The 9897-nt window shown below is 45.2% G+C and overlaps 1 pseudogene; it reads left to right on the top strand.

Annotated features, from left to right (window-relative positions):
* The first annotated feature begins 462 nt into the window (after window positions 1-462).
* LOC127199605 (glycosyltransferase 1 domain-containing protein 1-like) lies at window positions 463-1299 on the top strand (annotated as a pseudogene).
* The last annotated feature ends 8598 nt before the right edge of the window (window positions 1300-9897 follow it).

The raw sequence follows: 9897 nt of genomic DNA, 5'->3' as shown, positions 1-9897 counted from the left end.
GGGAACACTCTAGCTAGCCAGCCTGACTGAACTGCTGAGGTGCTGCTGTCTCAAGGTAATAAGGCCGAGAGCAATCCGAGGAGGCGTGGGACGTTCTCTTCTGTTCTTCCCATGTCCATGTGAACGCATCAGCGCACTCATGTGCACGGAACGCATGCACGCATGCACACACACGTACCCACTAGATCATCCATTAGGTAACAGTTGTGTAGCTAATGTTATGCATTTGTGTACATTCATACACAAACCCTTTGGTCTTTATTATTAAGGCTGTCTAAATTTTGGAACATTTGTTGCGTGTTGTGGGTGGGCTTAAACTGCATAAAGTATACCATTTAAAATCAAAGACTAGCTCTCCCTTCTCCCTTCCCTCCTACCTCCCTTTCATGTAGGTCCCCTCCCTCCCTCCCCCTTCCCCCTGCCCCACCTTGCTCCTGAATCTGTAGGCTCTGCCTGGATCGAATGCATGCCTGCCGCCCCCCCCACACCCCCCAGGGCCTGTGGCCCAGTCCTTGGCCGCAGCTCCTGTTGCTGGCGAAGCTGTGGCCTCACATTGGTAACGCAGTCACAGCTGGGTGCCTGCGGGATCACCTAGGAGCTGCAGGCCACGTGTGTATTCTGAGAGATGCCTTTGCCTTTGAAAGCCCATCTGAAATTGCCATGGGAAAAAGTCATGGGAAAGGTTCTGGTGGAAGTCAGGTTTGCTGTGGCTGTCACAGCACAGGTGCAGTGGAGACTGACCAAAGTGCCGACAACCTGTAAGTATTCCTTGTAATATGTGGACTCAGACCAGTGAAGGATCCTCTGTACTTGGTAGACACATTCTCAGAATGGCATCAAGAAGCCATGTTTACATGGTGATTGTGGGTCCTGAGGTAGATTCAGCATTTACAAGAGAAGTGAAGGACCGGGTGAGGAGAGCTGCAGAGGTGCGGCTGATCCAAGAGACGTGCCAGGAGGATCGGCACGCTGCGGTAAGGAGCTACTTTGCGCTGGTCAACAGCTGTCTCCGAGGGCATGTCGGCCGCCATCCTGGAGGCAGTGGACTTGGAAGGTCCCGTGTTAGCCAGGAACATCCCCGGGAACTAGGTTTTGGTGGAGCACGGAGTCACAGGACTGCTGTTTTCAAACCCTCATGAGTTCATTCAGTTGGCAAAGAGACTAGTTAGAGATCCCGCGCTGGAAAAGGAAATCGTGACCAATGGAAGGGAGTACGTGAGGACGCATTGTTCATGGCAGGCCAAGAGAGACACCTACCAGCGCCGCATCAGGAAGCTGGAGACGAGTGTGGAGGATTAAAAGATGGATGTCTGCCCTTGCCACACCGGTCCCAAGAACCATCAGGGGTCCAGCCCTGAGTAAACATCAGGAGATAGGACCTAGTCCTCCTGGACCACTGGAGTCCTAAAGTCCCCAGGAACACACCCACGCCCAACTCTGTGTGGCAGACAGAGTTCTAAAGTGCTTGCTGACAGCTCAGTTCTGGGTGGGCTTATAGCTCACTCCTGAAAGTGCTTATGGCTCAGTCCCAGATAATGTTTGCAGCTCCATGCAGGACACGAAGGTGCATTTCAGGGCCTCTGGGGGGAGTGTTCTAAGAACTGCTTTTACAACTTATGGAGGCCTATTTTTAAGCAACCACGGTGCAGACTCTTCCTCTGCCTTCAGAGTGACCTTTGCTGGTTCACAAAGAAGAAACAAAAAAGCCAGGACTGTCAAGCGAGTGGAGATGGCAGCAATTTTAATATGGTCTTGATACAGGCTATCACAGGGTCCTGATGGGTGTGTCCCTTGTGTTGTCCCCACCCCCTGTGGCTGGAGAGGCTGTAGATAGGTTGTATCCGGACACGTCATTCCTCACTGGTGCACCTGAGAGATAAACAGGCTTATCCAAGAGGCCAGGATGCCCTGCAGGTCCTGCCCACCGCATCATATCACAGGAAGCCTGGAAGATGACTGGGTGGTCCCTATGATGGAGTCTTGGACCTTGAATTCAGTGTGGGCCTTCTTCCCTCTTACTGCTAGGGAACTGAGGACAAGTGTTGACTGAGTTACAAGACTCCAGACAAGATGGGACCGAAGATTATGACAGGAGGTCACTGGGGTATCGGGAGGTCAGCCTGGGGGAGTCTTTTGATGGGCTCTCCCCTCACCAGCACTCTGTGACTCCACTGCCCCTCTTGTTGAATTGCAACAAGACTGTGCTGCTGTGAACAGGGCTAGGAATGGCCACCTGTGCTAAAGCGAGCAGCTTGGAGAACAGAAGAAAAATGCAGCCAAGAGCCACACGTGCAAAGAACGTATCAGGCTCCCGAGGAAACCAAGACGCAGTCAGAATCTGTATTGTCCTTGCTCCAACTCTGAAGGCACATCCTGGGCCTTTTTCTTTTCTTAAAACACACACACACACACACACACACACACACACACACACACACACAGCAACATCTCATCTTAAGAGAAGCAGGCTGGAAGGAAGCAAAGTAGAAGGCAGAGAGCTTCAGGGATGAGAGCAGAACACGGTTCTGTAGGGTTTAATATATATATATATATATATATATATATATATATATATATATATATTATATTCATATTATGTCTCAATTGTTATCCCATCCCTTGTATCCTCCCGTTCCTCCCTCCCTGCTGCTTTCACCCTATTCCCCTCCCCTGTGTCTGTGACTGAGGGGGACCTCCTCCCCCTCTATATGATCATAGGGTATCTGGCTCCTTGACTCTGGTCACAGATGACTAGAGTAAAGGGAGGGCTTAGCCCAGAGTCTGCAAACTTAGGAGCCAGTAGAGGCCAGGCACACAAATGCAATTGTAGGAGGCAGCAGAGGTCAGAAACAACAGCATTCTTCTTGAATGTGGCAAAGTGGAGACAGTGTGCTTCATTGTAAAGAGGCCAGAGTTAGCCTTGCTGTAATCCAGGAGAAAAAAAGAAGTATTGCAATATCTTTAAAATTCTTATAATTTTAAAAAATATTTATTGTTTTATTGTTATTTATGTATACTTGTCTTTGTGAGTGTATGCCATGTGGGTGCTTCTGGAGAACAGATGAGGGCCTCAGATCCTGAGGAACAGGAACTGTAGCTACACTTGGTCGGGAGCTATCCAATGAGGGTTCTGGGAGCTGCTGAGCCACCTCTCTAGCTCTGAAGATTCTTATTTTTAAATGAAATGCCATGTGTGCCTAACAAATCATGACAATGGGACAGATTTAGTTAACCGGGGGCTTGCCTTTAACTTCTGGCTTCCAAAGGTGGTGTGTGGACACTCTAACCAGTGACATGTGTATGACCTGTGGCTGTAGGCTTCACCTTTCCCAGGCCTACTTTATTTGGGGTTCTTTAATAAGTATACCTCCCTTCCAACCCACTTACCCTAGATGGGAGAGAAAAGAGGTTAATGGGAACAGGAGAAGTAGACCTCGTTGAATTCAGTTCCTGAGAACAATTCCCCTGGCGTAGTCGGCAGGGTTTCAGCAGACCAGCAATTCCACCAAAGTTGCTGCTAGAACCTGGAACAGCAGCCGGAACCAGGAGCAGCCGCTGAAACCCGGAGCCTCAAAGCCCCCTCACTGGAGTGGTTCTCTCTGGGGGTCTCTCGAAGTGGAGCAATGGAGCAATTAACAGCCAAACAATATTAAGACCCCCAAAGCCCCAGCCTTCTGTTTGGGCTCATATATATTTCCTCTCAGCGTCTATACCAGGATGTGTTTCAGCTGGCAAAAACCAAGGCACCCCCCACCCCCGGCAACGTGGTTCGACTTCTAAGTGGATAAACATCACCTGTTCTCTCACAAGTCTGTTCCTCATGCCATACTTGGGATTAAAACAAAAACATGTTCATACCCAATACTTATCTCACACTGGGGATCAAAACAAAAGCATGTTTACATCCACTACATATGACCTGTCCACAAATGCTTGACAAGTCAAGGAGGAAGCCAACTGACCCTAACCAGAGAGGGCACATGGTTAGGAGGATGGCCAGAAGCAGTTAGGTGGTGCTGAGGGCCAAGCCCAGGGCGTTATGCATGCTTAGCAAACACTCTAATTTTGCGCTATGCCTTTTCAATTCTTTTCATTCCATTTTAGTCTGTCTTTCATTCCCTCTTTACCTGCCCAGCTCAAGCCTGCTTCAGATGCTCAGTCCTTGTGTGCAGTGGGTTAAATGTGTTTCCTGAAATTCCTGTTAAAGAAGTTAACGGTGTAAGGAGGTAGGGCTCTGGGCATCCGCTGAAGGCAGGATCGTCAGGATGCATTAGGAGCCTGGTGCCTTTCCCTCCCTGTTTCTCCCACCACGCAAGGGCAATAGTCTCCCCTCTGCATGATGGAGCCACAAGGCACTAGCTCAGTTTTTCTAAACATGCTCAAATTTAGGACAATCCATGGCAGCCTGGTTGACCGGATTCCTAACAGGGATCCGCCGGAAGTAAGCATCTGGAGGCACACCATGGTAGGCAGCTCCACATAGCACATTTTAGCTTTTATGAAGACTCTCACTTGAGTTCTAGAAGCATGTCCTCTAACAGTTTGCCCGAGGAGCTGCACGCAATTCCTTTTTCCTAAGGAGTAAAGAACCACTCAAATGCTTCATCCTCACCAAGCACTGAGGGCAAAAGGCACGGACTAAGCCCGAGGACTCCTTTTACAGACAAGGAAATGATTATTATTTTTTCCCTCACAGTGTGAGTATTTCCTCCTGGGAATCAGAGAGCTGATAGAATGCACGTTCCCTCCGTTTTCCTTTCTCCAAGGGAATAGCTGGCTGATTAATGAGATAATGAACGTGGGGAGAACTCCCTGGAGGAAAAGCATTTCATAAACAGGAAGTGAAGACTCGGGCTGACTCACAGATCCCAACAGCCAAGAGGTGCCGATAAATCTTTCGGTATGAATCCTAGCTACTTAGTCTACATACCTACCTCCGCACACCTTTAAAGCTAGGTTCTGGAGCCTCTCCTAAATGTCAAACTGATCCTACATGGAGCAAGATTTATCATCCAGTTTGTAATTAACAGCAAGTGTTTAGGAAATTGAATGACTCATCCGTCAATGTTTCGGAGGGCGGCAGGTGGAAAAGCACCCCGGACTAACCTGGAATTGAGTAGTTTATGGGATGTAGCCTGGAACTACTTTGCTGAGTTCTCATAATCCTTCAGGATTAAAAAAAAAAAAAAAAAAAAAAAAAAAGTTCTGTCTCAGAATCGTTCTCTTGAGAACAAATGGCAGTTTCCAGTGTCTGATGTTTTTCTGAAAGAATAGAAATGAGTTGGTAAAGAGGTAAGAAGCCCAAAGCAAAGGATCAAAGTCCCAGCTGGAGGAGCGGATTACCTCCCTCTCCAGCTGTTTTCCTAAGAACCTGAGGCATGTCAGGATATTCGGATGCTACTGTAGATGAGGCCCAAAGCTCTGGATTGTGCCTCTGGCTTTGCACGATGAAATGCAAAAACAATCCCAGAAAAACAAATAAGTAAATGATTTTCTAAACCAACGTCTGTGTCAGGTGATAGCTTTGGCAGTTTTGTTAGATTAGAAAACTGGGTCTCTAGAAGTCACTGTGGGTGGGGGTGTAGCTCAGCGGTAGAGCACTTACCTGCTATGCACAAGGCCTTGGCCTTGACACCCACCACTGCTGGAAGCCCTTGTGAAGTATCTTTTCTCTGTACGCATTCCTGAACGCATTCCTTTGTTGAGATTCATCTGTTTGCTTTTTGCAATTCATTTGTCCTTTAAATTACTTTGTCTGTTAATGCTTCTCATGATGTTCATTTTTATAGATTTAAAAATCAGTTTATTGAATAGCATACATGTTAGACAACAGGGTAGCCATTTGGAAGGGGATTAAATTAGACTCGTCATCTCACACCATGCATACACAAGAATAAATCCCCCAAAGGTTAGAGATTTAAAATTTAAAATGTAAGAGCAATATAAACATGAGAGAAAACACAAGTAAATTTTTATTTCACCTGAACAAAAGTATTAGGAAAGTGTATTTAGCTTGGACTTGGAATTCAGGAATTCAAGCTCAGCAGAAGCACAGAATGAGAAATGTAAGTTAAAAAAAAAAAAAAAAATCATAAGTCTTTCCTGACTGAGTAAAATCACAAGTGACCAACTAGATCTCTACAGGGCTTGTAGAAATAGATAAAGACCAAGAGTTCACAGTCAAATGTAGGTGGGTGAAGATTATGAACAAAGACAAAATACATGCCTACCTGTCAATGTAGAAAAATTGTTCATGCCCACTTACAGCTTTTCATTAGATGCAGAAGTTGGGAAGCACGTCAGTATGTTCTGTTAGGGATACTGTGAGAACAGACACCTCCTAAGTGTCTGATAGGAGTTGGTAAGAGTACTTCTGTTAGTTTCTCTTCCTGTTGCTGTGAGAAAATACTTGTCAGAAGCAATGGGAGGGAGGAAGGAAGGAACGTTGCGTTTTGTCTTACAGTTTAAAGAGACACAGTCCATCATTATGGTAGGGCAGCATAGATGATGGAGCATGAAATAGTTGGTTATGTTATTTCAGGAAGACGAGAGAGGTAAGTATTGATGCTCAACTTCCTTTTTCCTTTTTGTCTGTGTCGGTACTCCAGTCTGTGGGATGGTATGGTCCATATTCAGGGTCATGTCCTCCTTTAGTCAACTCTATAGATATACCCAGAGATGTGTCTCCACATGGTTCTAAATCCAGTCAGGTTGACAGTGGCAATGACATACCATCACCTCTGGAAGGTAGGTTGGTCAGACATAGCACAATGCACATCATTTTTAGGAATCTACTCTGAAGACTTTCTCAAAATACAATAACAGTTATGGTGAAGTTATATGTTCCAGCGTATATGCCGTTATAAGACATCAGGAGCAACCTAAATTCTGATGCATAGAACAGTAGTTGAAGAGCTTCTAACACACAGACACACACACACAAAGGAGTGCTAAGTTCCCGTGAAAAAGAATGAGCAAGGTCTCAATCAACAGAGACAAAGTGATTTCTAGGACTTAATAAGTGGCACTAACAAAAAGTATGCCTAACATGCTACCCTTCACGTGAGAAATATTTGTGTGAGAGAAATAAACCTGCACATTAGCTAGATGCTGATTTCCCAGAGACTGGTGAGAAAGGAGTGGGAAGAAATGACTGGGGCTCTGTTCCTAGTGGAAAAATGCAAGCAATACTTCTCTGAGTTCTTTTTAAGTATAGGCCTGGTAGAACTGTGGCGGTGTTAAAATCCCTAGTTTTCCTCAGGATACAATTATAGTCAAATAGAAAAACACAAAGTGGAATGTAACCAGCAAAAAAATGAACCTGGCCGTTGCTGTTTTAATCTGAAATACAACTCCCTTCCTGACATATTTTGAGCTCCCAGCCCCTCCCTCTCCTGCTTGTCCTGTGGGTTTTGGCAGCAGCGGCACCCCAGAAGGTAGGTGAATAGGTGTGGTTAAAACCTGAACTCTGTTCCCTAGTCCCCACGGCCATAGCTTCCTGCCCGAATGGACTGAGCATGCTCAGAAACCGAGCCAGAATAAACGTTCCCACACTCAAAACGTTTCTGTTGCCGTTCTGGTCGTACTGACACAAACGGACTGATTTGCTGGCAGCATTACAAATGGGTGTCATCATCAGCCTGAGGACCAAAAGGACTAACTCATATAATTTGGAAAACAACGTTTTGCCTGGCTAATGTGAGATAAAGGATGTAAAGAGCTGTATACAAGCACTGTTAGCCAGACAGTAAGCTTGTTTCTTACAGGTGTAGCGCAGCAATCACGCAGCTACTTAGTATGGATAATGCATAGTGTTTACATAGTATTGAGTCTACCACTGATGATGCCAGAAGTCTCCGATGGTTGGAGAAAGAAATTATGGATAAAGAGAGGAAGAGAATGTATTGGTTTGGAATCAGAAAAATTAATTACACACACACACACACACACACACACACACACACACACACACACACCCCGAGAAAGCCTAGGAGACACAAATATCCTAGCAGCTGTGAGCAAGCTTGGTGATATAATACTGGTTTCTAAACACTAGTTTCCAATAAAAGTAAGCAGACCTCTTTGGAAAAGTGGTTGACTCAAGAGCCGGGGAGATAAAATATGAGACTAGAAGAGCTTGTGGTATCAGAAAATAAGAAAAAAGGCAAACAGAGCATGGTACTAGGACATGAGGGTTCTTGGTAGCCCCAAATGGGAATAATTGAATAATAAAATATACAAGTTTAATATTGGATTCTAACCAATAAAATAAATACCATTGACTCTACATGGATCTAAATAAATAATGAAATAAATAAGAAAATAGGGGGAAAGGTCGGGTCTTTCCTATGGAAGAAACCCCACTAAACAAAGACAGCTGGGTTCCTGAAAAGGCAGTTCTTACTAAGTGAGCACAGCGGCAAGAAACACTAAGGTCAGGATGTCTGAAGTCCCAGGGCAACTGGTGTGGGCAAACCTCAACATACAGCCATGAGGGATGTAGGAGGTCCCTTGTAGGTGCCGCTCAGTCAGCGATGGAGGCTATGACTTCAACCCATTTACCCTTTGATGTGCCCTGAGGAAAGCAAACAGTTTATGCAGTGTTCTTTTCTCCAAGGCTCAATGTCATAGGCAAGTGAAAAGATGAAACAAATCCAAGGTGTGGAACATTCTGGAAAATAACTGACCAGCACTCCATACAGAGTGCGAAAGGCAGGGAGAAGTGAGGCCGTGTTCTGTGGATGTGTGGAGAAAAGTGAGAAGCTGGATTCTGATGTGTCAGCTTGCCCTGACCCGTGCCATTCGACCTGGGCTCTGAGGACCTGAAGGAATGGGGTAGGCTACAGTCACATGCTGCAGACAGCCTTACTTCAGTTTCAGTGTGTGCTTTTATACAGGAATGTAACAAAGTAATGCTCCAAGGAAGGTTGCTTGAGTTCAGAAAAACATGATCAGAGAAAAGCGTAAACAACCGTTAGTAAGCACATACTGAATATTAACAGAGCAGCCCTTCCCCAGAACTTTCCAAGGACAGACTAATGTAAACACAATTGCCCGGCTCGTACCACGGATTATATCTAGGGAAGCACCAATGGCCGCATCCAGGCCAAGACAAATGGTCGTATCCAGATTCAGTAGCTATGTTCCGACATACAGCAAGAATAAACATGTCTTATGAATTGAATGTAAATGTTTGTCACAGGAGGCATGAAATGACTTTCAAGAACAATCCAGGGAGGCAGACGCCCCTGAGGCTAACGGTCCTTTGCCTTGTTTCTCGCCTCCCCAAGGCATTGTTGGGCATGCATCATTCTTTTGACCATATCCCAGCTGTGATACCTGGTAGGATCCTGAAAACAAGAAGGGTGCTGAATAGAAAATGGATAGAGCTCAAATTGGGCTTCCTTAATGGCGTTGCTAAGATGCTAATGTCTTGGTTTTGCTAATTACCCAAGTTATTAGCAACTAGCACTGTAGAAAGTGGAGTAAATGGTATACATGAACTCTGAGCTATTTTAAAAATGTCTTTGTAATTCTAAATTTATTTTAAAATAAAAAGACTGGATCTTATATATTTTAGACTGGCCTAGAACTTGCTAGAGATGACCTTGAACTTTTGATCCTCTTACTTCCATTTGAGTGTTGTGATTACAAAAATGCAGCACCACACCCAGTCCTCTCCAGTGTTGGGGTCAGAGCCCAGGGCTTCGTGGATAGTAGACTCTACCAACTCAGCCATACCCCAGGCTTAGAGCAATTTAACTACAAACTGCACAGAAGATACTTTACACACTGGAAAATATTGTACAGAGTGCCAACCGTGTGCCAGTTTCTAATTTTGTAAGTAATTCAGTTTAATTTCTGTTTTTAATTAATTGTACACTTTCATAGTAATTA

Source organism: Acomys russatus, chromosome 15 (genome assembly GCF_903995435.1).
Source record: "Acomys russatus chromosome 15, mAcoRus1.1, whole genome shotgun sequence".
NCBI lineage: Eukaryota > Metazoa > Chordata > Mammalia > Rodentia > Muridae > Acomys > Acomys russatus.
This window is presented reverse-complemented; position numbering and strand designations above follow the sequence as displayed.